This window comes from Manacus vitellinus, unplaced genomic scaffold (assembly GCF_001715985.3).
Source record: "Manacus vitellinus isolate BGI_N305 unplaced genomic scaffold, ASM171598v3 scaffold_6_pilon, whole genome shotgun sequence".
NCBI classification, from domain to species: Eukaryota; Metazoa; Chordata; class Aves; order Passeriformes; family Pipridae; genus Manacus; species Manacus vitellinus.
Window position 1 is genome coordinate 9,283,982 of NW_021940750.1, and position 25,938 is coordinate 9,309,919.

At 38.6% G+C, this 25,938-nt stretch overlaps 1 protein-coding gene across 5 annotated transcripts in view; it reads right to left on the reverse strand.

Annotated features, from left to right (window-relative positions):
* RAD51B (RAD51 paralog B) overlaps positions 1 to 25,938 on the reverse strand; it is a 408,859-nt gene that overhangs the window by 275,025 nt on the left and 107,896 nt on the right. The window lies entirely within an intron of this gene.

The window sequence follows — 25,938 nt, forward strand, 5'->3', positions numbered from 1 at the left end:
AGTCTAGCAATAGCAAGCTCCCAGCAGCCCTGGTAAAGCTGGTCAAAATGTATCTAGGCCTGACCAGCTGCAAGAAGACCCTAACTGACTTACATTTTCCTCCAAGTCCTTTTCAGAAACAAATTTCCCAAACAAAAACAAGGCATAACAAACACAAGAGGTAACCAACATTAAACAAATTCTAAAGCTGTATCTTCACTGCAATCAGCACAAGCAGGCACGCTGGTGCTAGCTTTACTCCAACAACGGCAGAGGAGAGCAGAGCAGCAGAGGCTGGAGGGCACGTGGCTCAGGCTTGCTGGAAACAGTGGGTGCTTGGGCAGGTTGCTGGTTTGGATATGCCCACACATGCTGCAACTGTGTCTGCAGCAGTACTCTAGACACACTGTAAATGTACTGATCAGGAAATCAATCTGTTAGGGTCACATACTTTAAAGGCAAAACTGCTGATTTTGAAGCTATTAATTCTAAAGCAGAGGTGAAAAATAAATTGCTAATGTCCTGAGAGGTAATATATTTGTCTGAATTCAATAAAGAAAAACCAGCATTCACATTTGCACAATGGTTTTTTCCTGCTTGCAAAAACAGTTTCTCCAAATCTCTCTGGGCAAGATTAGAAGATTTCAAGACCGATGAGTCAACCATAAGCCTAAATACTTAAAAAAATAATTTATAATGGAATACTACAGAACTCAGTTTGTTATGACACATACTGCTTTTCTGAAGTCATCAGACTTAGTTGCTATACAATTTTTAACCAGTGGACAAAGCAGTGCAAATATAAAATTTGATAAGGTTCTGAAGAAAAGGAAAAAAACCCCACCAAGACAATCCGATTAAAAAACCCTAAAAACAAAACCCCAGCAAGACCAAGCTGTTGAATCATTTGCCAGTATATACATACAGCTCTGTGAAAGAAGGGTAGAGGAAGGTCACTGAACTGTTCTCTTCTGTCAATCCTGTTCTGTGGGGCTTGTATATCCCTTAAAGTATATGTGCAGAAATTAAGGATGGGTATTTCTTGATTTTAACAGACCACACATATGTGGTTGTTACAAACAGGGTAAGTCCAGGGTAATCATTGTCAACAGCTGGAGAGAGGGCACTTTCAAAAACTATTTTAGTATCTGAAATTGCTCATGTACTAGTTAAAGAAACTGCTTTGAATTAAAACACACAGCATGCCAAGAGCTGTTATACTGATAGCTTAATTTCTACAGGTCTTTCATCCCAAAATAGGAAACTATACAGGCCTAGTTCCATAGGATTCCTGTAGGCTGGGTTTCTGCTAACATTTTACATGAGTGTAATATCAAATAGGAGATCAACAGCACTATTCTCTTGAAGGCAGAGAGAATATGAGCAGCTTGTGAAGAGAGAGGAGGGCACTAATTTTTTCAATAAAGCTGTTCAGTGGAAGACATTATAGAATTACAACCTAAAAGAAGCATGTAAGATAAATAGGTATTTTTATTTTTTAACACCTGGAGATAGATTATAAGATGACTGCTGTGCATAAAGGTTAAGTTCTGTAATGTCACTGAAGTACAGCCACCCCTGAGGTCAGAAGAAAGCTGCTTTTCAAGAGCATACATGTTATCCAACTGCTTATCACAAAAGCTTACAAGAACTCCCTGAAACAACATCTCAGCCGCAGCCATATTGATCAACATAACTGGTCTACTCTGGAGACACACCATCTATAACGCTGCTGCTTCCTTTGAGAAAGCACACAGGATCACTCTTTAGGAGAAAAGACAACGCAGAAAGAATCGTGTCTTGCAGAATATACCACCTAAGGGGTCTTTCTGCTGTGCCTTTTGCAACCGGACGTGCCTGTCTCGTATTGGCCTTTTTAGCCACCAGCGTGCTTGTAACAAATGTGGGTAGAGCCCTCCCCAAATCTTCGTTCGCGAAGCCCAGCCATGATATCACAAAAGCCATACTTTTTATAGCAAGGACAATATAAGTAAAGAAAATTCAGCAACTTAAATATAACATCAACTTAATGCGTAACAGTCTGTGTAAAAATTGACTAAAATAAATACTTTAGTAAATTGTCTGGGCCTTGGCTTCATACTTCCTCATAAAAGCTGACTTTAGACGATGCAGTTTTCTCTAAAACTATATCCCAAGATCTATTGTTCCATCATAATGGGAATGTCCTATATACAAAGTGTTTCTGTGGAGATTGCTCTTCCAAACACTATCCCAGCCCCATTCCCTCTCTCCTGGATTATTTGGCAAACTCATAACCTGATACCTGGCAATGCCAGCACTTCAGATTGACTGTAGCACCGAGAAAGCTGCTTTAGAACAGACAATACATCCAGCCCCAGTTGGGTCTGAAAAGGATAGTGACAACTTGTTAGGAAAATGTTCTAAAGGAAAGACAAAAGTCAGTGTTAATGACTGAAGAGATTGATTAAAGATTTAAAGAAGTAACTGCAGATCTTCTTTAAATAACAAAGCACAGGAGGAGGGATAATAGACAGTAAGAGCGTAAAAAACCCCAAGATTATCAACAGAGAAATTATTTATTCTTCTACAATGAACTGTATTTTGGAGATTGATTTCATCATTTATATTTACCTCAGAGAAAACTGCCCAACAGCAATTGAGTAGAGTTTACCATATGGCTTTTTTAAAAAAAAGAAACCCACAACAAATGCCTCACAGTAACAGAGTATCAAGGTGAATAAAAGCACTGACAAAAAATAAATGGCGGAGAGAGATCAGCAGATATTTAGGGCACTGGACAACTTATATCTACTACGGAAGGGCAGAGGATTTAGTTAACCCTACCAGGACTTCAGTTTGTGGTTCAAGAGAAACAGGATTTAAAATGTAATGCATAGACCACATAAGCATTCTCTCTCTACACTTCTAAACTGGACATGCTGACATACTCTTCTCAACAGCTTCTTAACAGCTAAATCATATAACATTATATAAATACTTGATTGGAATTTTGGAAGCCAATAGGGAGAAGAAAATATTTAGTACCAGTTGAAATGTTTTCCTTGTTACTTTTTAATCACATTTTCCATGAGGGCACAAAAGAAAGAGTGATGGTTGCTCCTAGATCTTAGAGCTTTCCATTTTGAAAAGCTAAACTTTCTTAGGATCTTGTTCATGTATATTATAACATCCTTTATACTTAAGATATTTCTGTAGTTCAACACCAACCATAAGGCAGGCCTATCTGATTGCTAGGAGGTATCAAATTACTGGTATCAAATATATCATACATTTTTCTGGTACAGCTACAGAAACTGTTAAAACCAACTGCTATCAGAACTGCCAAATCTACAGAATCACTGAAGCACTCAGGAAAAATTTGGAAAAGATCACCTGTTTGGTTCATATCCATAGCTGTCTTGTAACACAATATTTTATTTCATTCTACTTTTTAATAACTGCTTGAATAATACACAAATGTTGCAACAACACTGTACTAAATCAAACACCGTGCTCAAGGCTAACACAAAAATAGTATCCAGAATGAGACAATGTGGTTTGTAGATTAACGTTCAGGCTGCTGCTAAACCCCTGCGATCTTAGTCAAGTAATCCCAATCCAGCAGCAAGTACTGATCCCTGTGCATGGCCCAGAAGGCTGACATCTGTCCCAGAAGCTGATTATTAGCATCTGCCTATATTAGGTGGATTCAAACTTACAACTCTCACTTCAAAAAGAAAATGTTCTCCTAGTCAAACTATGACGTAAATTGTAATCCAGACTCTCTATGTCCTTCCATTCATCTCTGGCCTCTGAAGAGTGAAAAAATAAACAGGGAAAACTCTTACTGCTTAAGATCATGCAAAAACAGAATCCTGTCTCTGTAATACAGTCAGGATGGTACTCCTCTTGACCATGTACAAGCTTATATATAGATGTTAATTACAAAAAATCTCCATTTGCACAGAATACCACTCTGAGCAAGATGTAGGAATGTTATTTCAAAACAGTGCTCTAATGGATTACAATCAGACTCTTCACTGTTCTCTCTCAGGTCCACTTACAGCTGCCATAGATCTTGCTTCTGCCACACTGGCCCATACGGCAGTCCAGTATCTAGATCCGCACACCACCAATAACATTTGCATTATGTTAGCACCCTGTTCACAGATCAGGACTGTGCTCTACATCCCGCACTGTACAACCCCAGATGAACAGACCGACACCACACTCAACCTGCCTATCCTGCTCCAAAAGACCTTTAGTGAACAACTATGCAGATAGCTCCAATGCAATTCTGTCTACTGCATCCAGTGCATAAGGAAGTAGTTTCACTTGTATCAGACCAATGGTTTATCTAACCAGCACCCTGACCCTGAAAATGGCAACAGGAGAGCACATTGTACTTGAGAAACTGGCTGAGCTATTTCCCTTGAACTTCCTTACCAACTACATTCATTAAGGTAGGTATGTTAGATTCCTTTAGAATCTGTTTATGGCATGTGATCCTGAATTTGCCTTATCTCATTTGCACCACCTAATTTCTGGATGGGATTTTCTCTGTTTTTTTTTTCATTTTCAATAATGGAAAGAAAAATTTGATTTTAAAGTTCTTCCAACAGCTGCTTCTGGAGTTAGTAGAAACATGCTCTTCAGTCATCAGTAACACAACTCCTTCTCTACTTGCTGAATCCTCTATTTGCAGATTTCTAAGCTATTCTTGGGTAAGACATAATTTCACAGAATCCCAGTGAGTTGATCCCTGAGTTGAAAGGGACCCACAAGGATCATTGAGTCCAACTCTTAGCCCTGCACAGAACCATCCCCAAGAGTCATACCATGTGCCTGAGAGTATCATCCAAATGCTTCTTCAACTCTGTCAGGCTTGGTGCTGTGGCCACTTCCCTGGGGAGCCTGTTCCAGGGCTCCCACTGTGTAGTTTAACAGATAATTGCATGTAGAAACTTCACCTGTAACAAGGTCAAGGAGCTACTGAACATCAGATTTAAGGCATTTCTTGACTGACTGAAGTTCTTAGAGATGAATGCCAGAAAAGCTGATATGGGACAGGTTAGCCCTAAGGCTCAGCTGCTACATTTCAGTGTACTGTGGTTTTGGTATTTACTTAATTCAATAAAATCAGAATTGGACCTACTTAACAAAAGGTCATTATTTCCAAAGGAGAAACAAAACTCCAAAACACTGTGTAGACACAGACTTTAACACGTATTGTACTGTTCCTACATCAGTGACACAGGCTTTGGATACCACACTCTGCAGCAGTAATAATGCATTTGTAGTCCCATCAGCCATCCTGGTAAAGCCATGTCTCAAATGCATGTTTGATATGCCCAACTAATACATGGTCACGTATTTGCATATTTGCTTTTCAAACCAGGCCCGTTATTCATCAGCATTAGGTACACATTATCTTAAAGAAGAACTACATAAATGCTATCCAGCTTAAAGAATCAGCCATCCATTCCTATATAGTCATAAAACATTACCACCTCCTTGTAGTTAAGGACCAAAATATGGGGAGGGTGAAGCTCAGATTCATCTCACCTAAGTGGTTCACTAAACAGCATAGGCTTGGTATCCTTCCCTTCCCAGGATTCCCTTAGAGTTATAGGGGAAGAGACGCAAGGGAGCATTATTTATTGGAGGAAACAGAGATATCAGAGGCTTCTGTGTAGTCATGTGAAGTTTGACATAAAAAAAGGACATGCCACATAGAGCTCAACCTGGCAGGTAAATCAGCCACACAGAGACAGTTTGTGTGATACCGTGGTCTGTAGACACAGATTCAGCGTCCTTCTCTAACTTTTAATCAGATAAAAGAAGGCTTAATGTTGCTCTAAGACTCAAGGAGTCTTAAAAGCCTTACATGAAGTCAAACATTCACTCATTTATATCACAACAGAAAACTGCCATCATTTGGTGAAGTATTTCAGCTGCTAGCAAGCTGCATCGTACTTGAAATGGCAAACTACAGGTGAAGACCACACAGACCCAACTTAAAATCCTGCTTCATTCACTCTCTCCCCCTTGGTCTTATCAAACACATTAGAGACTACAACAGAAAGGTACTTGTTAATGCTTACACTGCTCAAAGCCTCAATCACATTGCCCATTTTCTCAGGCTAACCCACAGTATGCACTTCACGGCCAAGTAAAGTGCCACAAAATAAATAATTAAAAACAACTAGAAGATGATTACTGCTTTGTGACTCCAACCCAGAAGCTTGAAACTTGAGTATAATTCAATTTTCTCGCTTCAGTGAATTCCTTCTGCCATCCAGCTAATCTGACACATTTCCTCCCGCTCTGATTATTAAAAAGGAAAAGCAGGTAGAATAAACATCAAAGAGCAGCATTACTGCCTTCTGTGGCACCACAGTGTTTCCCAAAGTTATAGTTAAAAAATGACCAGTGAACTTTATGATCCCTTGGCAGGATGAGCACACAAAACAGCGTAAGGCACTCACTACCCAAGAGGCATTATTTACTTGCAGTGAGGTTTGGAAAGCTGGAACTCAGTGAGACAGCACTACAACAATGGTAGAAGTACCACAAAACCAGATCATCCTTCTTCATGGGGGCACAGCTCTGGTCCTGTCTCAGTACTAAAAACATCAGCTCATAATACTTTTCCTTTATCTTTTAGCCCTTTATATTCTAGCATCATACCTACACAGGCACATGTATCATAAATTCACTCCACTCAACCTTAATTCATGCTACTTCTAATAATAATGAAGATGTTCAATCAGCTTCACCTTTATTTTTGGGATAGCATACACTGCCATTTGGCTTGCAGTCTCCCAATAACTCCAAATACCACCAAGTTATGCCACAAAAATAGCTGAACTATTCTGCTATTCTTTTTACTTGTGCACTTCCTCCCAGGTCAGAACTGGTAATATGTAGTAATCAGTACTATGAACTGATCCTGGATTACATGGGATTGACAAAATAAGAAACACCTTTTTGAATATTTATACTTACATAAACTCCTCAAAAATACAAAAGTAGACTGAGACTTAAAACATAAGCTATTGTATTGGAAATATTTACCTAGGTCGGCACCACAGAAAACCGCAGTGGCCAACAGATCGGACCTTAAAAGTTCCTTTCCTTCCAAAGCACTTAATTCATTGCTATCAAGCAAAAAAAAAAAGTAGCTTTAACCACAGGACAAACTTTCTAGAAGACTCCAATTGGATTAAATCAATTTCTACATCTAAGTTTCAACACTTGTAATTGCCTTTTCTAAGGCTGAGGGGCTGCAAATGAATTAAAAAACCCTCCAGCTCCAGATTCAAACAAAACCACAGACTTCTAAGTCCTCACTGAAAACAACACATGTATACACAGACCCCTGGAGCAGGCCCCTCAGCAAGCTCTCAGACTGAGGGTCTTAAAGCACAAACATCCACATATTTCAGGTATCAGCCTGAATCAAGCACAATTGTGTCCATCTGCATCCATATGCCTGATTGTTTTCATGCACCTGACCCAAGTCCACTAAAACAGTTTCTGCAGACTAGATCAGGTTCCCAGTTCCTCTAGCTCCTAGATGCCCTCTCAGCCACACCTGCTGCAGGAAGATGTCCCAGAAACTCAAGCTGGAGAGGGGAGGGTTATGAATCTGCAGCTAAAAGAAAGTAACAGCTATAGCCCCAAAGTGTAGTATTTCAAAATGACTGTGTTGTACAGGGCTCACTGCTGACTTGGGCAGTGCAGCTTTGCCCACTGATGACCGACCTCAGCACAGGGCATTCTAGTTGCAATTTAACTTCTGTTCACCAGACGTGTCATATGGCTGGTAAACAAGTGATGTTGCAAGTGTGGGAAAGCCCCACACCATTGGTCTGCGTGAAAGTCGGTCTATAGTCCACAGGGTAGAACAACATTATCTAGTCAATAGCACCGGGCATTCATCTGCTGCTCAAGTGTTCTCAGGGTCGCCCAGCCAAAGACTGGACTTACACAATCAGGATAACTTTTCTATTCTGCCCTACTGTCAAATGCTTGCAAATTTTCTTTGGGGGGGGCGGAGGTGGGGAAATCAATATTTTTTTAGCTACGCCCTTAAAGTTTCACTCTGCACTTAACAAGGGAAACTAAACAAGGAGATGTCGATCGCCATTTTCACTAGCATGAAACTGAGGGCTTCAGTCATGAACAAAATCAGGGAAATGAAGGTAAATTAAAATAACTATAATTTACAACTTCGTCAGTTGTACACAGAGAGACCTACAGGAATAATCAGCCTATTTTTCTACCAATAAAGCACTGCCTTTTCTGCAGTATATTTTACAGTATACCAACCTAGTTGTTTTTAAAACTTCCAAATACAGTAACTTTTGCCAGCTCCAAGAAAAACTTACCACATCCTTTCGCTGGTACTTGGATCTTCAGCCCATTACAGTCACACATACTGAACTCAGATAATAAGCCTCATGCTACATATGCTTAATCCAATACAAATGACTTCTAGATGTAATGCCATAGATCCACCCTAAAAAGTGTAAGTTAGAAGAAAATATTCAAAGCAAATTATTTCCACGTACAAACATCTTTTTAATGATCTCAAAGACAGGCTTTACTGACTTCAAATAGAAATGGAAATCACTGGTATTAAGGTCATCATATGTATTGTTTCAGAAATTAGCAAACCTGCTGATAGACTGACCACTGCTATCACTTAAGACTATACAGAAAACATAGAGCAAAGCCAGGAACAGGGCCAAGCCTGCACAGTATGCTAATCTACCAATTACTCTGCAGATTTTCGAACTCATAGGTGACAAAGTTTCAAGGGGCCATGACCATCATTTCTTTATGCTATATAAAGAGGAGAGGGGAGGGAAGGGGAGGGAACACCATATGGAAAAATCTGAGAGAACCATTCAATTAAGCCCTATTGGAAGAAGTAGTAAATAGTATGAAGACATTTCTAATGAAGATCAAGTGAATTATTGAAAATTTAAGCAAAAATTGTTCTATAAAAGCATTACATTGGTATTGTTTTTATGTTTGGAAATGCTTCCCAGAACAAAGAGATTTTGTCATTGGTCTTTTTTCCTTTTTTTTTTTCACCCCTTTCTTAGTGGAAGCTTCTTGCAGAGGAAAAGAGAAAGAAGACATGAAAGTACACATGGAAGTGAAACATCTGCCCTTCTCTTTGTTGTCACCAGTTTAGAAAAATATAAGAAGAAAAAGGCAGCTTTTTCTTTCAAAAGTCCCATCTGTGAAAGACTTTTGAGTCAACACAACTGTACAGCTGTGCAGAATGAACTGAATTTTAAGGACTCTACCAATAAAATAATTGTGAATCATTTCTGAAGTCCCAGTTGAGACAATATTCTGCTTTTTGTTCACACTTAAATAGTACTATGCTTTCCAAAAAAATGAAGTTTTAATTCTTTTTTTAAAGGTTTGCTGACTTTGCCCCCCTCTGAAAGAACTTATGTGTAACTAGGATGATCCCCCTTCCCACCCAGGGATGCAGTGGCAGTCAGAACATCTCTTCAGCACAACACTTGATTTCTAAGTTCTCAGACTTTACCACAAGTCTTTTAGTTGCAGTAAAGCCACAAGTGCTTTACCAGATCTAGCTACAGTGAAAACAACTCAAGGAATATAAATATCATCACACATTTGCAGACACTGGGCAGAACCCACAAATCTTTCTTTCTGGACAGCAGCCAGTGGGAGTTTCAGAGCCTGTAAGGATTTGCAAAAGGAAACAATTCAGCCTCCTATAACAAATGTGCTGTCCCTAAAGAATAGTGTCATGGAAAGCAGAGCACATAGGAACAGGGTTTTAAAAAATAACACACTGCAATGCTAACCAGCTTTCCAAACAATCCCTTAAAAGTAATTTTATACTGGGAAGTTATATTAATGTAGAGAATTACGCCTTTCTTTCTCATCATTAAGTAGATGTGCTTCTCAGAATCTAAAAGCTACTTCTTAGGAAAGATGGCTTATTCTTCCCCTCTTGAACCTAGCTGTACCTTAGAACTAATGTTTCTATCAGAAAACCAAATGGATAAGTGACATGAGGAGGCTCCATCACTTTTTCCCTTCATGATTCCTGTCTAACATATTCAATTTACAAATCCATGTGGTCAGATGGCCTGTCAAAATACCATCAGGCTGTAAATTCTACATGGAGTCACATCTGACATCACACCAGTAATGAAACAATTTTTCACTTGAAAATTAAATATTAATTCATGAAAGAAGAACAGTCTGAATTTATTGTTTTCTTAAAGTTGTGCGTGTCCTCCTGATCCAACCTACACAAAAACTTATCTCTGTAAGTTGAACAAACATACGTGATTTCCAACATGATATATAAGTTAATATAAGTTCTAGTCAATTTTCTGACCAAACCAACCACCCCCTTCTAGAGAAAAAAAAAAAGAAAAGGAAGATAAAAAGGAATCGATGCTGTTAGTTAAATGGTTCTAACAAAGTTCTTATCCATGTTGTACTCATATGTATCAGTTAAAATTTTACTCATCTGTTTCCCACATTTTCGTTGGCTGAAGAGGTTCACTCTGGCACATACATTCACCGAACAAGCTAAAGGAGACAGAAAGGAGACAACAAAGAACAAACCAAAGTATCACCCACCCCATGTATTTCCAGACATGACAGTTAGTATAGGACAAGCAAAGACATCAAATCTATTTACTGGCTGGCCATGCTTATCCAGTGCCAATGTTCACAGGCAGAAGTCTATGAGCTGTGTGATTCCTTGTCTATAGCACCAAAGGACCCAATTCCACAATCCTGAGGAGTATTTTGCATGCCAAATAATTCCATTACACACAAGCTTATGGAGAATATCCACGGTTAACTTTAACGCTTGAATAAGGCACTACAAAAGGGACAGAATCAGATCCTAAGTAAGCCAAAAAGTAATAAAAGAAACAATTAATCTCCTGTGAACATCTGTTTAATTGTGCAGGTTTGCAGCAGGGCTGAGACCAGTCCTCTAGATAAAGCTAGACTTCACTGTTTTCTACTTAAATTTCTATCTTATGAAACAATTTCAAATAACTTAAATAATAAATGAATAGCCTATAAATAGCGTTGTAACTTTCCCCTCTGTAACACAAACACCTGCTTTCGGTCCTGTTCACACTTTCATTCATGCATGAACTGCATTTACAAAGAGGGTGATTGTATCATTGAGTAAATGAGAGCACTGAAATCAAATCAAAACTAGTAACCCCCAGTATTACAGCTTTCTGTTCCCAGTGCAAAGGTAAGGAGTCCTTTTTAGCTAACCCTACGCATACCTCTTAGTACTGAATTGCAAAATAATAAGTTATTTGCAAATTATTACTTCCCCCAGTATGAAAACTCTACCACCTAGAGGCAAGCAAGACTGAACACATGGACTGTATTAAAGAGATCTGCTATTTGAGAAGCAAAACAGACAGAATTTCACTAGTCAGCTGCTCCACCCCTCTGCTCCCAGTGATCTCTTATTTAACAGACTAAATGTACAGGGCAATGTTCTTAAATGCTAATGACAATGAATACCTTCCAAAAAGCACAAGATAAACCCAGATCTTTTATTTATACACATTAAGCTTTTATCTTTACTATCTCTGACACTGAAAGCTGCATTTGATTTGGTTATGGGAGACCAAATGAAAACTTCTTATAATCCACATTACTGCACTTTAATGCCAATTCCCTTCCCAGAAATACCCCCAACTCCACACTGCAAATATATTATGCTACTGGACTGTCTCAGAGATCATTGGACACTTCTACATCAGCACTGTACTACAGCCTTTTGGCTGGCCAGCACTGGGGTCTCTCAGACCCTGCTGAGCAAAAAAGTATGCTTATAAAGAGATACTTTTGATCCTGAGGTATTTCCACTTGTCTCTATTGTTCCTTACTGTCCATTTTACTGCAAAAGTGCCAGGGACATGAGAACCACAGTCTGGTTACAGCTCTTGCAGAGATTTCTTCTACAGTTTTAGGCTTAGGAATGTCTTACACTTGAACGTGTATAAAGAGTATCTGCTAGACATCACTAATACAAACAGTTATTACATTACTCCCAAATAGATGATGTCTAAAAAAAAACTCCAACAACAAACAAACAAAAAAACCCAGCCCACCAAAAACTGGAAAAAATATTTTTGTGCCCAACATATGGAATAGAATAAGTCATGTGAAACAGGTGTCAGTAACAGCATTTAAAAGCTTATGGGCATTAACACCATTTAGTGCTCAGATATCACAAGAATAAAAAAAAAGTGTAAGTATAAAGCAGAAGAGTATAATAAGGTAGCTGTTTCACATGACAGAAGCAACAGTACAGCAGCTCCAATGGCAACCACTACTGTATTTGATCTCTGTTATTTTCTAAATTGAAGGCTTTATGTTTACTCCTCTAAACTACAAGCATGATAAAACTATAGTTTTAGTGCCTTACTTCACACAGTACAGAGCTATTCAGTTAATATATTCATGTTACATTACAACAGACTCCTCTAGACTTTGGCACTGCTAGTTAGACTGCATCTTAGAGCTCCTGGATATGCTTTGGATTCAGGTCATGAAGCGAGGACATAAGTTAGGAAGAGTAGAGCACAGCCCCATTACAAGAAACCATAAGCTCGGGAAAACTAGTTAAAGAAAATGAAGCTGTTCAAGTAATTTTTATTACCTTTCACAGACAATGAAACTTAGGCAAGAATATCATAAACCTGTAGAAGAAAACAAAAAGCTGGAAGCTACTAAGGAGGTACTAATGAATTTCTTAAACTCTACTGGCAAAACAGAAAGCAAAACTAATAAGCCCAAAATATACACTCTTCGCTAAATTGAAACACCCTAACTAGGATTACTATAACTCACAAGTACCAGAAGAAACCAGCTCTCCTTTCTGCTTTTAAAAGAAAGCAAGTTCTCATTCATACCCTAATGGCTAACAGTCAGGGAAGGCATTATTAGCTTTTTCACCACCAAGTTTTGTAATTGTGCAACTTACGGTTTTGGTTATAAATGCAAGAATACAACACTCAGGAAAATTTCTTTGTTTTCAGAATCTCTTCTCCCTCTGAAGTATTACTGCCAGAAACTCTGTACTAGTTTTGTCAAACAGACTACATCATGCCTTACATTAAGTTGAGCAAGTATGAAAAGCACTGTTCTCAGACACTTCTTGAAGCATCGCTTTAATAACTTCCTTTAATTCAAACATATTGTTTGTGGGTTTTCCTATAAATGCAGCCTAACCTTCTCCACATTGTACACAATACTTTAACTCCTTGAAACTTTTTTTTTTTTTGTCTGCACCTACCACCATAAAAACAGCCTCAGGATTAAAAAAGCAGTCAAGCTCTGCCTACGTGCCCCAGGAGAAAAGGAACGTGGCCACCTGATCAAGATTAGAAAGATTGCACACATGAAAGTAGTTAGAGTGGTTAATCTGCTACTACACCTAAAGTACCTGGGTGTAGCTGTGCCCTTTCTAACAATGTCAAGGTTGTACTCATTTAGCCAGGACACATGAAAAGACAAACAGTTTCTGGGACTGAAACGTAACTCAGTCTATTTAGACCGTGTGGGTTCTCAACAATGATTCAGAGCAGAAGACTGAGGTCACTCCTCGGCCAGACGTGATGACTCGAGACAAAAATATTTTAACTCCCTGTGAGTTGGGTTGCTTTTGTTTTGAAGTAGTTCCTCTGGAAAGCAGAAAGCAGCAATTTGTTTGGTATAATAGAGAAGAATTTGATTTCTAATCTTAACAGACCTCTCTCTACAAGAGACAGGTACTCAGAACAAATGCACATCACAGCGGATTCAGCTGGACCTGGAAGAGTAATAAAGGCAATCCTCTCAAAAAAAGCTCAGCTTCTGGAGGCTTAAGGTATTTTTACTTACTATTTCAATTAAAGGACATCATTTGCCATTTACTTATTCACAGATGTCTCTAAAAATTAATCTACATAAAAGCAATTTTGGTTTCTTTATTTACTCACAAAGAGGCATTCAAGACACCAACTGAAGGAGAAGCACCTACATTGACCATCCCCACCATGTGCTTATCTAACCTAGATGCAGAAAAAGCTGATGTGGGAGTGGAAAACAATGGACAAAGCAACACAATTTGCAATTAATGTTAAAACAACATTTCCATTTTATATATCCTATGAATATCAACTGGGCACTGCAGATTTAGATATATAAATGAAGTATTAAGCATAGGCATTCAGGGACATACACTGACTCGAGAAGCAGATACACACAAAATATTAATAATTAATACATTGAAAATAGTAGAAAACAGCAATACTGAGAGGTTATGAGCAGTTCACAAAATTCTGATGCTCAGCTTTATCTCATTTTAACACTAATATTTTTTATTATGAGCTGTATGCAGAGATACAAAAAGCTTTTTCTATTAAAAAGAAAGTTGAGGCTCTTCTCATTATTGCATTTCTCCTGTATTGTTTGCTTTTTTTCTGTTACTGCCAGCAAATATTATGTGCACTGTTGAACAGCTGTATTTTGTATTTCAGCAATGCTGAGAGAAAAAAGTAAATGCTCTCAAAGTGCGCTTTGGTTTCTTCATAATGTAATGGCCCACAGATTGTTAATAATTTTCAGAGTAATGTCGAGTCAATCTTTACTGTTTTAAACAAACACAAATCCATAGAAACGGCCATGAAACAAAGCTGAAGCCAATGCACTGCATATTTACAGTCATAAACATCACAGCACAGTTTAAGGCAGAAATTAAGAATGTTACAAACACATGAAATCCTGAGAAAATTCAGCAGGCAATGTTACCAAGACATGGATAGAAGACAATTAACACCCATGCTCATGGGAAATGTTACTTTTCTTGAGTGCAGAATTTGGACACAGAGTAATTACAGCACTTACAGAAACATGTCTTTTTATTAAAAGAGCAATTTAAAATAATTACTGTTTAGATGTGAGAGAAGAGTTTTTAGTGAAAGTCTGGTTTTCCAGTCTAACAATTGAAATGCTGCACTTAATTGTCTCTTTAATTTCTGATCTGACCTGCTGGAGCCAGTCCAGAGCAGGGCCATGAAGATGATGGGAGGGCTGGAGCAGCTCTCTTAGGAAGACAGGCTGAGAGCTGGGTTTGCTCAACCTGGAGAAGAAAAGGCTCCAGGGGGACTTTATAGCTCCTTCCAGTACCTAAAGGGTACTACAAAAGAGCTGGAGAGGGACTTTTTATAAGGAATTGTAGTGACAGGACAAGGGACAATGGCTTTAAACTGAAAGTAAGTTTAGATTACATATAAGGAAGAAATTTTTTCCTGTGAAGGTGGTGAGACACTGGAACAGGTTGTCCAAAGAAGCTGCGGATGCCCCACTCCTGGAAGTGTTCAGATAACTTAGGCTAGACTTAAGTAAAACTGGGTGCACAGCATTTTGGCTGACAGAAGATCTTTTACAGGTAGTAAATGGCAAAAATACAGTTAAGTATACCACTTTTACTTGTATGCTTTTAATACTTTTAAGTTTTAACATACGATTCCATCAATTTAGGATCTCCTCATTTATCAAACACCCTCACAGGCTCAGGCAGTGCTTCCACAGATGTTTCCCTGTGCAGCACTGACAACCTGAGCAGCTCACATCAGGTGCCAAGCTGGGAAACTGGTCAAAATTTAAACTAACCCCATCTCTTTTCATTTCTATACAGGCTTTTAAAATTCATTTATGTTTCTTTTCCCAGTTCACAGGTGGCCTTCAAAAGAGTTGTACCAACTAAACTGAACACAAAAGGGGAGAAGTGTATCACAGAAGGGACCTTTTGGAGGACATCAGTAAGCACTAGGTGAAGACACCACAAAGACTGCTACAGCCATTTCAGCACTGCTTATGGATGGGAATGACCAACTGTAGGGGCAGTTACATGCTACTTCTTTTTCAGCAGCAAAGCGAATCTGAAAAATTGCCAGCTTTACTTACCTTCAGCTACTCATTATTGTCTCATGCCACGTTTTTGCAGAAGGTTATTTTTAGCCTGGATTATTTCAGTAAACTATTTTGGGCTGGCATTGGGCTGACATTGAAGGGGCTGAGAAGCACAGCACGGGGAAGGGAGCTAATATCTACCTTTGTAATTAGCTCCACAACCAATACCAGAACTACCTGTAGTTATTGATCTTGAAGGTTACTGCTACAAGTCATCCAAATTCTCTGACACTGTCTGAAAAATACCAGCAATAATGAAATCAAAATAGTATTATTCAGGACACCAAAAAGATACCATATGGAGCAATATGCATTTCAAAACAGTACAGGACTGTCTGATTGCAGTTTCAGTAAATCCACTATGTACACACGGGAAAATGAAATCTCAAAATAGCATCTTTGACAGCAGCATCAACAGGCACATCAGGAATCAATTTCAACTTTCAGGGCTCTCTAAATGCTGGACATCTTCCTCCCATGATCCCTATTCAAGTGTTTCCACTTGCTTATGTTAACTTCTCTGTTCACTGAACCCTGCACTGAGCCATTCCAGCATGTTAACCCTCCAGAAAATTAACCACTTGTTTTGTTGCATGCACTGTCTTCTGCATTCATGCATACAATGGCTCACGGAAGACTAGAAAAGCACTGAAGCCAATGCAAAGGGGAGAAGATGAGATTATCCAGGGATTTTTTTTTTCCCCGGATAAAGGGAACACAGAAACTACAGAAAGGTATGTCACAAGAGGAAAGCACCGGGTTAAAAGATTAGTACATCATCTTACTTTGCTCCTTGGAACTTCAGCCTAAGTACATTTGAGCTCTCTTAAAATGTTTTCATGGGAAATTTTAGAGAAGCAATTCACTCCTGCAGAAGATAAGGAGAACTTGATTGTAAAGTCAAGTCAACTTGGAGTGCTTCAACACAGACCCAAATCTGGCTTCTGATATAGCCCCTAAGGCAAAATAGGCAAGAAAAGTATTCTTGTGTACACAAAGGAACCAGATACGTGACATTCCGCTTTTTTTTTTCTTTGAAATCACATAGATCAAGCCTCACTCCAACATGATTAAGTAACACTCAATAGCTGTGAATTGCTTCTTTTTATTAGCTGGCAAGCAATGCTTTGCTAAGCAGGCACCAGTGTTTTGCAAAGCACTATGTGTACACAGAAAAGACATACAAAGCAAGGGGCCCTAGTTAAGTCACCCTGGAAAAGACACCCTTTTTAATAAGGATTAAAATAATCAAGAGAATTCGTGCATTCAAGATGATGGCTTTCACCATTTTCTGTCAAGGAGCACAACAGTTAAATAGCCAGGCTTGTTCTTGGGGTTATTTGCCCTGACATGTATTGGCATGGGGAGATACCAGTTACTTTTTTGCAGGGCTCAGCACTCATTACACAAAGAGCAAAGCAATTCACCCAGTTCTCCTTGCTCTGCTGAGGACAAGAAGGTTATCAGTCTGGAAGACAGGATTAGGGGATTTTCAAGCAGTCTCTTAGCAAGAAACACTACACAAAACCTGTTTATTATGTTTCTAAGACACTATCATTACCACTGAGCTCCACCCATCCCCAATACGTGTTTGTACAGGTGAACTGCCAAGGAAAGAAAGCAACTAATCCCTCCTCTGCATCTGAGCCTCAGGATTTAATTCTGCAGTTGCTCAGATTCATGAAAACCTGACAAAATGCCAAAAAGAATTTCCTTAGAAGTGAGCAAACAAGGGACAATAAATGCATGACAAAGAGGTACAAACAAGCTATGGGAGTTGATTATTGCCAAGGTTAAGTGTCTAATTTCTCTTTCACAATACTAGTCTGGCTACCTGTGAACACACCCAGGTGAGCTTGAACACACTGCTGAAAGGAAATGACACCATAGGAAAAGAATGCAGGAGGCACCCAGGAGCTCTCAAACCTCCCAAGCCCTTCATCTTAGCCTGAGACCAGCTCTACAAAAGGGTAGGTATATGTGTAATTTTGCTCACTCTCTCTCCTTCTCATCCACCATTTTGAGATCATGTAGCTTCAAATAGGAAGGTTGATGTGCAAAGCCAAACCAACTTGCCAAGTGCCAGGAATTTCTTAGAAGAGGCTGACAGAGAAGCAGGAAAGGCAGGAGGAAAGAAATAGTTTCTCGCATCTGACTCTGAAATAATGACCTGCAGGAAAAAAGCCCCTAGCAGCATTCACTGATGGCAGTGCAGGAAGTGACCATCTTTGACACTTCCTCTGGGTCTCTGCCAAAGGATTCACCTTCAATCCAAAACAGAACAAATACAGTGGGTGTTTCAGAGCCCTCCTTGGGCCTAGAGACACCGATCAGGGAAGTTGCATACAGGGAAGTTGCTAATTATACATCATAGTCTTACAGCTGTCAGCTTTGCAAGACAGGGGCAGCATCCAGTTCAGCAGAGCAGCTAGGGGCTGATGCATCTGGCCATCTAGTAATACCTATGATCCTTGATAACAGAGAATCCTTCTCTAGGTCAAACGTCCTCAGGTCTGGATTTGTCTTCTTATTTCCATATTACAGACTCAGGCTCACTATCCTCCTAACATTTTTTCAATGACTCTCTATAGCGCTGATTCCCAAACCTCAGTCTGGAACTGGGCAGCATTTGGCAAACAGTGTTAGGAACCACCATTAAGAGAAAATACTAAATTTGTTTCTTTTGGATGGCCTGTAAGAAAGTCTGAGAGTTCACAGTGTTCTTGTGGTGAAAACCGCTGCTTTTGGTATTGTTTAATACACATTAAAACATAAACTATCACAGGAAGTGATCAACTTCCAGCACACAAGGTCTGTGGTTAACCTTTGAACATTAGCTGTAATGCTATCTTAAAAGCTGCCTGATTACAAAGCAGACTTCTTTCCTTCACATGCTTTATTGCATTTATATTGCCTATACTGACTACTAACAACATTGCAGCTGGAGTCACCAGTCCAGCTGGTGAATGATCACTCCTCAAATGTAAACCAAATATTCTCTAACTTATTCTTTCCCAATTGATAGGAACCATGTCTGCAATCTTAGACACTGTCTGCAATAATGTGGTAAATCTCCAGCAGATCATTCCAGGTAGCCTAAATGCAAGGGTACTGCACATTGTATAAACTAGTGTCTACCTACTAAAAGGTATTGGAGAAAGAAGTCTATAGCTCAAACCAAAAGCCTGTATCCTTCACTAGTGACAATTATCTAGTCAGGGTGTGGGAGAGAGACTCTAGTCCTTAAGTGACATCAGTAAAGTGCCTTTATTTCCATAGAAATAGCTGCTTTTTTTGACTGCAAGTGTTTTTGACTGCAAGTGTATAGTTTGTAAGTTGGCTTCAACTGACTAGGCCACACCATGGCCACAATAAGCAGCCCCTTACTACCCCTGCCATTTACATCACCATCCTCCTCTGTGTCAGTAGCTCACCAGTCATGGGGATGACAACACTCCATGTGTGTTTGCAGCAAATGGCAGACTGAAAAATCCTCTCTAGTAGAAGACATCAATTCCAAATACCTGTGAGAGTTCCACTTAACCTGATGACCAAAGACTGTACCTAAGACTGCACACAAGCCAAAAGTGTTGTCTCTAATCCATCATCGCACTGCAGAAAAAGCATTCATGATGCATATACTCAACTGGGCAGACGGGATTATCCCAAGAGCACTACTGAGAATTTCAAATCCACAAGCAAGGAGTCAGTAAGGATAAAATGGGTGCTGGAAACTTCAATATTAACATCCAACTTATATCCAAGTTACTACATTGATCTCCTGAAGCATGTTTTGAACTAGTATTGCAAGAGGAAGATATTTAACAAAGCAGAAATAGACCAAGGCTCACCGGCAGAGCAAAGAACCCAGCACTGAAACAGCAGAAGGTTTTGCACATGTAAACTCTGATATGCTGTCAGAATTCAGCAGGAAAAACTGGCCTTGTGAACATCAAATTCATTGTACAAAATGCTTTGTACTAGCCACTTGTCACTGACACGCTGCCTATCTTGTTTTTGTTAAATCAATCTAAGTAAACTTGAGAAAGTACATCAAATAAAAGACTGCTCAGGAGGGTGTGACACCTCAAAAATAATTTCTAAAACTTTCCTGCAATTATTACAATTACAGCTTCTTTTACTGTGTGCCTCTTGAAAAGCCCGGTGTAAAGACTGATAAGGGAAAAGCATACAGCACTGTCTGATAATAAATTTGGCCCACATCGGTCTATTTATAGCTTAATTTTGCATGACGCAGGAAGTTTGGCATAGGACTAGATGATCTCAAGCAGTCCTTTACAGCCTAAATAATTCTGTGTAAAGAGCTTGAAAATGAATGTTTAATGTGAAGTCCTCTGCTGGTATGTAAGAACATTCCATCCAGTGCCCAGCAAACAATCTAGGAAAGGGACACAAAACTTGAAATATGTTTGTTCTGGGTTTTAAAAAGAAGCCAAACCCTTGAGAAATTAAATGCTGCTGCTTTGCATCATCTAAATTCCAGATTTCAAACGGCATACAGAAGGCAGAACTGATGTTCAGGAAGTCAAACAAACACAGATGCATACCAAAATCTGACCTGTAAAGTAGTGACAGCTCTTGGCTTTATTGACTGATGTTTCTTCATGACCCTCAGAACCACAAAGACAGGATAACCCAGGGCACTGACCACCTAATCAGTGATCTTGCTTCTAGCAATGACCAATACCTGAACCTTCACAGGTAGGACAGAAAGTTCACAGTAACCTCTTACACAGTGTTGTATGCATAGACACTGAGTTTGGCACTCTAATGCTCAGTACTCTGCAACCTGTTGGGTGATGAGAGTTGTCACGCAGTTACCTTCACTCCTGTTTTAGGACCCATAGTCAAATGAAGAATTAGGCCATCTGCTCCCATCTCCTCTCTTCCCCAACTAGCATGACACAATATCCTCATTTAAACCAGTTTGCTACAGGTAGCCAGTGTAAACCAGTCATTTTGAGCAGCAGTTGCCTCTATTAATTCCTTATTTAAAAGATCTTACACAGTTTTGGTAAAAACCTTTCAGAAGATACTGGTACACGTCTTAGGCACTGTCCTCTCTGCTTGATATTTGAGGCACAATTCCCTTCTATCACCAATATTTCTATCTCTGTTCCCAGAACTACCCAATATTCTTCAGATAAAATCTCACTAGATATTTAAGCCAGATAAAAGAACACTAGTTTGTGCACTCTAAATTCAGAAAACATTATTTGGAAAACTTATGGTGCTGGTAGTCCAAAGCAATCTCCTATCAGTTACTCAGTTTTATGAGGCACTGAAGCAGTGCTTCTGCCTGTAGTCACGTTCACAACTGACATTAATAATATGCTGACTGCTAGTAAGCAAAACACAAATAGCCCTTGGAATGGGAAAAATGACACATCTACTCAGAACTATTGTGCTCAGAAGTTAATTCACGTGACAAAACAAGTATGCATTTCAGTCTTGCTTAGCCTGTCACAAGCTTGCAAGAGTAAACCTACATACGACAAAAGATGAGAGTCTTTTATTAAAACTGCCAGAGGTGTGCAAATCCAGGCTTCAGACAGGGCACACTGACCTCTGTCTGACTTAACATAAATTACAGAGAAACATTCTAGTGATAAACATCACAGACTTTACAGGAGTATGTGGATGGCAGCTGCATGAGTCAGAAAATCTCATATAGAACAGGGTGGGGTATTCTCTTTATTTGCAGTGTGCTTTACTGCAGGCCCCTAACACCACATGTGTGCACACACACACGCACGCTCAGGGATGCTGGGGCAAAATACAGGCAGCACTGCCAGCAAGACTGTCGGCTTCCTTCATGCCTTGGATTATGGATCTGCTTGATAGTTGCTGACTTCTATTTAGCAGTGTATACTGTGTTGTTAGAAGAGGACATATAGTGCCCGATCTGAAGACCAAGTGAGATGATTTGGATATTATTTTCTGGGAAGCAGTAGAAACATTCTATTATGTCGTGCTTTTAGCATATACATTGAATGATTTGGACAACTACTGAAGCTATAGTTTCTTTGAGATTTTTATTTTTATTTTAGAATTACATATGGAATCTTGTGAGCTGAAATATCCCCAAAATCCTTAGTTAAAAATAACATTCAGAGCTGTACTTAAAACACTGATGTATACAAGAGGACTTGTTTAACCTTAAAAGAAAATCTAAATCCTTTTGATACAAAGAAAGCTTTCTATATATACATATATATTTTGTATTTCATATGAAGTTCTTCCACAACTAGCTAGAGACTAAGAACATTAACAGGGTGACATGCAAATTCTCACTTCAGTTACAGATGCTTCACTACCTAGAAGATACAGTAATAACAACCATTTTAGCAAAAGTTGCCAACTGTTCAGGAATTTGGAACTATCATCAGTGGAAATGAAACATGGTACCATTTCTCTTCTGTACACATCATTGCACTGTCATGACCATCTTTACAAAACCAGCTTTGGTTTTTGACCCATGTCAGATTGAATGTACCTTTTAGCTCCAACCCAGCCTGAAAACCACTGCTTGCTCTTTCTTATGGTGCTGACATGCCAAAGTAGATATCCCTGTTGCAAGATATGATTTATCTCTACAAAATGCACTGTAGAATTTTTGTGACTAGAAATAATTTCAGTCAACCAGTCTTTTTCCTAAGTTACTACAGGTTATATATGTTATATATGTACAAAGGCTATTTCCTACAAAGTAAGAGGAAGTCTTGGCAAAAGCTGAAGACTGTAATAGCAGCCTCACACCTTTTTCACCCAGAGGCAGTCCCTAGAGCAGTGACAGGGGTAGAAATGCCAAAGAGCAAGATGAAAATTTTCACCAACATTTAAAATCTGTAGCTCACATGCACACACACTCTCCCTAAATGCTGGTGGTACTTTTCAAATAATCATTTTTCTCCTAGAATTCACTAGAAATGAAGCTGCTACCCAAACTGCTGGACAAACTTAGGAAGCATCCTAAACCAACAAATAAACAGTTTACCTTTCAGAAACTGCTTAACATGACATGTAACTCATTCAGTTTTTGCAGTATTAGTCTAACACTTAACTATAGTGTTTATGAAGTTGATCTGCCAGCTTTGTTCATGTCATCTGATTAACACAAGACAAATACATTAGGTGTCTGAAATATTGTATCTGGCCCTGGGCAAAGAAATCAAAAGGAGTATTTTATTTTATTTATTAGTAACATAGGAACAGCTGTAATTTTGACAAATATGGGACCTTTGGTCAGTGTTTACCAGGTAACAAAATTACACTGGCTGCAAGCTACTTACCAGATCTGCAAACAACTTAACTACATTCTTAAAAATACTACTGCAAATCTGTCTCCAGCAACTACTGTCACCTCTAGATTGTCCTTGGGATACAATACAAAAAAAGCAGCAAAGACAAGGTCAAAACACAGCCTGTCTACAGTCAGTACTATGCAATTAACAGGTATCATGACAAAGGAGCTCTTTAGGCATGAGCTTTTTTTCTTGGCAGTGTTTATGATTAATTGTGCAGAATAAAAGAACTGTGAGATTCAGGTGTGTCCAAGATAATGAGGATTTGTGTAAAAGTCTCTAACAAAGGTGCAGCTAGGGCCCAAACAAGAACAAAGATTTTGTCCATAGCAGCTAAAGATGGATGGATGATTGAGATGGAGAAGATAGGGAGCCTTTTGAACTTTTCAACCCAGAGATTATCCTGCAAAATATCACCAAGAAAGGGTCAGACTTTATTTTGGACAACGAGGATAGTCTTAGGAAAAGTGGAATATCTTGTCATGGTCTGTATAGAAATGGAAATTGAAGAAAGATTATCCAGAAAAGGCAATGGAATCAAGGATCAAGCTATCAAGATTTCTCACAAAATGCTAGAGAGAGTAAAAAGAAAAATACTCCAAGTGACATGATAAAAGAAAAAGAACAAAGAGATAAAAAATATCTACAAGAGGATAGAAATACAAAAGCCCTAAAAGGAAAATATTTCAAAAGGTACTCAGTTATTTCATCTGAAAGCGACTAACATTCCAGGAAATGAAGTACGGAGATTCTGACAACTACACTTACAGGTAAGAATAGGGCAGACAGAAAGGACCTACACCTGAATCAGAAAAGAAACACTGGAATACGAAAAGAAACGCTTCAGGCAGTACTAGGAAAACTACGTGTCCGCTGCCAGAAATCTAAGCTCAAATTCTGCAGAAGTGTTCATTTTATCATAGGTATACGTCAGCCAAAAGAGACTAGGAGACCAGAAAAGACTGAACACATCTCCCTCTCATTCAGACATGTCAAGCCACCTTGAACTCTAAACTCCTTGTCTCTGGAATCTAACTTAATTAAGAGTCATTAGCTAAGACAAACCTGAAAAACAGTGGCAAACATGCAATAATTTGCTCATTTTTTAAATATATTTTTTGAAATGAAAATTTTAGTAGAACATGTAAGTTTATTTTCATTACCTTCAACAGAAGGTTTTGCCTCGTCTTCACTTGGATACAAATACATCAACCAAACAGTATTTGCTTATTTCTGTTTCTTGATGTAGTCTCCCATAGTCTTAGATCTTGTGCTGATTACAATTCAATGCCATAATTTCATTGGAAGCTCCCACTATATTAAGATAATCCATACAATTTTTTCCTGAGTACAGATAGCATGAACAAGAGAGATAGAGTAGAGAAGAGCTCCTCTGCCTTGGGTTATCAGCAAACAAATTAATGATGCTGTTGTTCTGAACAGCATCAAAAAACCCAAAAGAAATCCAGGAAAATAACACTCTTTCTTGAGATACAGCTCAAGTACAAAATATTTACAGAGAGTAAACTGACATTTATTCTTTTTACATTTTACTTGCATTTAGGAAATAGTGTAAGAGAAAACTGCACAGCACGTAACTATATTGTATGTACAGTTAGACACTAAAAAAGGACAGTGAGAACAGCACCTTCTTCATTTAGTCACGTTCCATGTTATGTTCATAATCAGAATTGTTAAAATACTTTGACTGAAGAATGAACACACAATCATGAGAGAACAAACTGACTTCTACTTCCCAATTCTCTATAAGACCTCTTAGCTGAACTCTAACTTGAAGAACTGTTCTGTTTTCCAAAGAGATGTGAGGCTGTCACTTTCTTGGTGAGGTTTGGGAATTTTTAATTTTTTTTGCATTGAGTGTTAATAAAGAAATATTTTAACTACTAATTACCTGCATTTCATTTAAATCCACCATTAAAAGATACACATGACCTTATTTCCTGTATTCTTTGGCCTTACCATTTTATAAAACAACATTCATTTTAGATAATATTCATGAAGCAGAGAGCGATTTTTCTGCATAAGGAGAATTGGAAGAAAAATTCAGGACAATTAATGTCAGTCCTAGTTCCAAATACATTGGCTTGCTGGGAAGTAACTGAAAACATCAAATTGAAGAACTGCATGTTTTAGTCACTGTTCTCCCATGATTTAGAGAATCTATTAATTCCTTTTTAAAAAGTATGACTGGAGAAGATAAGGTCAGTACAACTTGCTAGTATCTAGGGAGCAAGACCACAGAACAAAAGGCAACAACCATCAGAATTAAAACAGAAATTTTCTGTTTAGTTACTATGTCAAACACTGAGTCAGGGGAAAAAACCTGAAATATTTCTGAAAGGAGTGATGAAAGATTTTGATGGAACTTGAGAGAATAGAAATGCTAAACAGTTATTAGAAAATATTAACAAAGTATGGTCATATATAAACACCTGTAAGAAACTAGAACATGGTGTTATTAAAAAAAGAAATCATTTAGGTTATAAACCGTCCTGCCAGGATGAGTTCTTTTCATTTAATGCTGAATATTTGATTTTTGGCACTTTTCTTGATATGTGAATCCTGTTTGAATCATAACACTAATAATACAGTGTTTAACCTAAAATGCACAAGAAAAATGTGG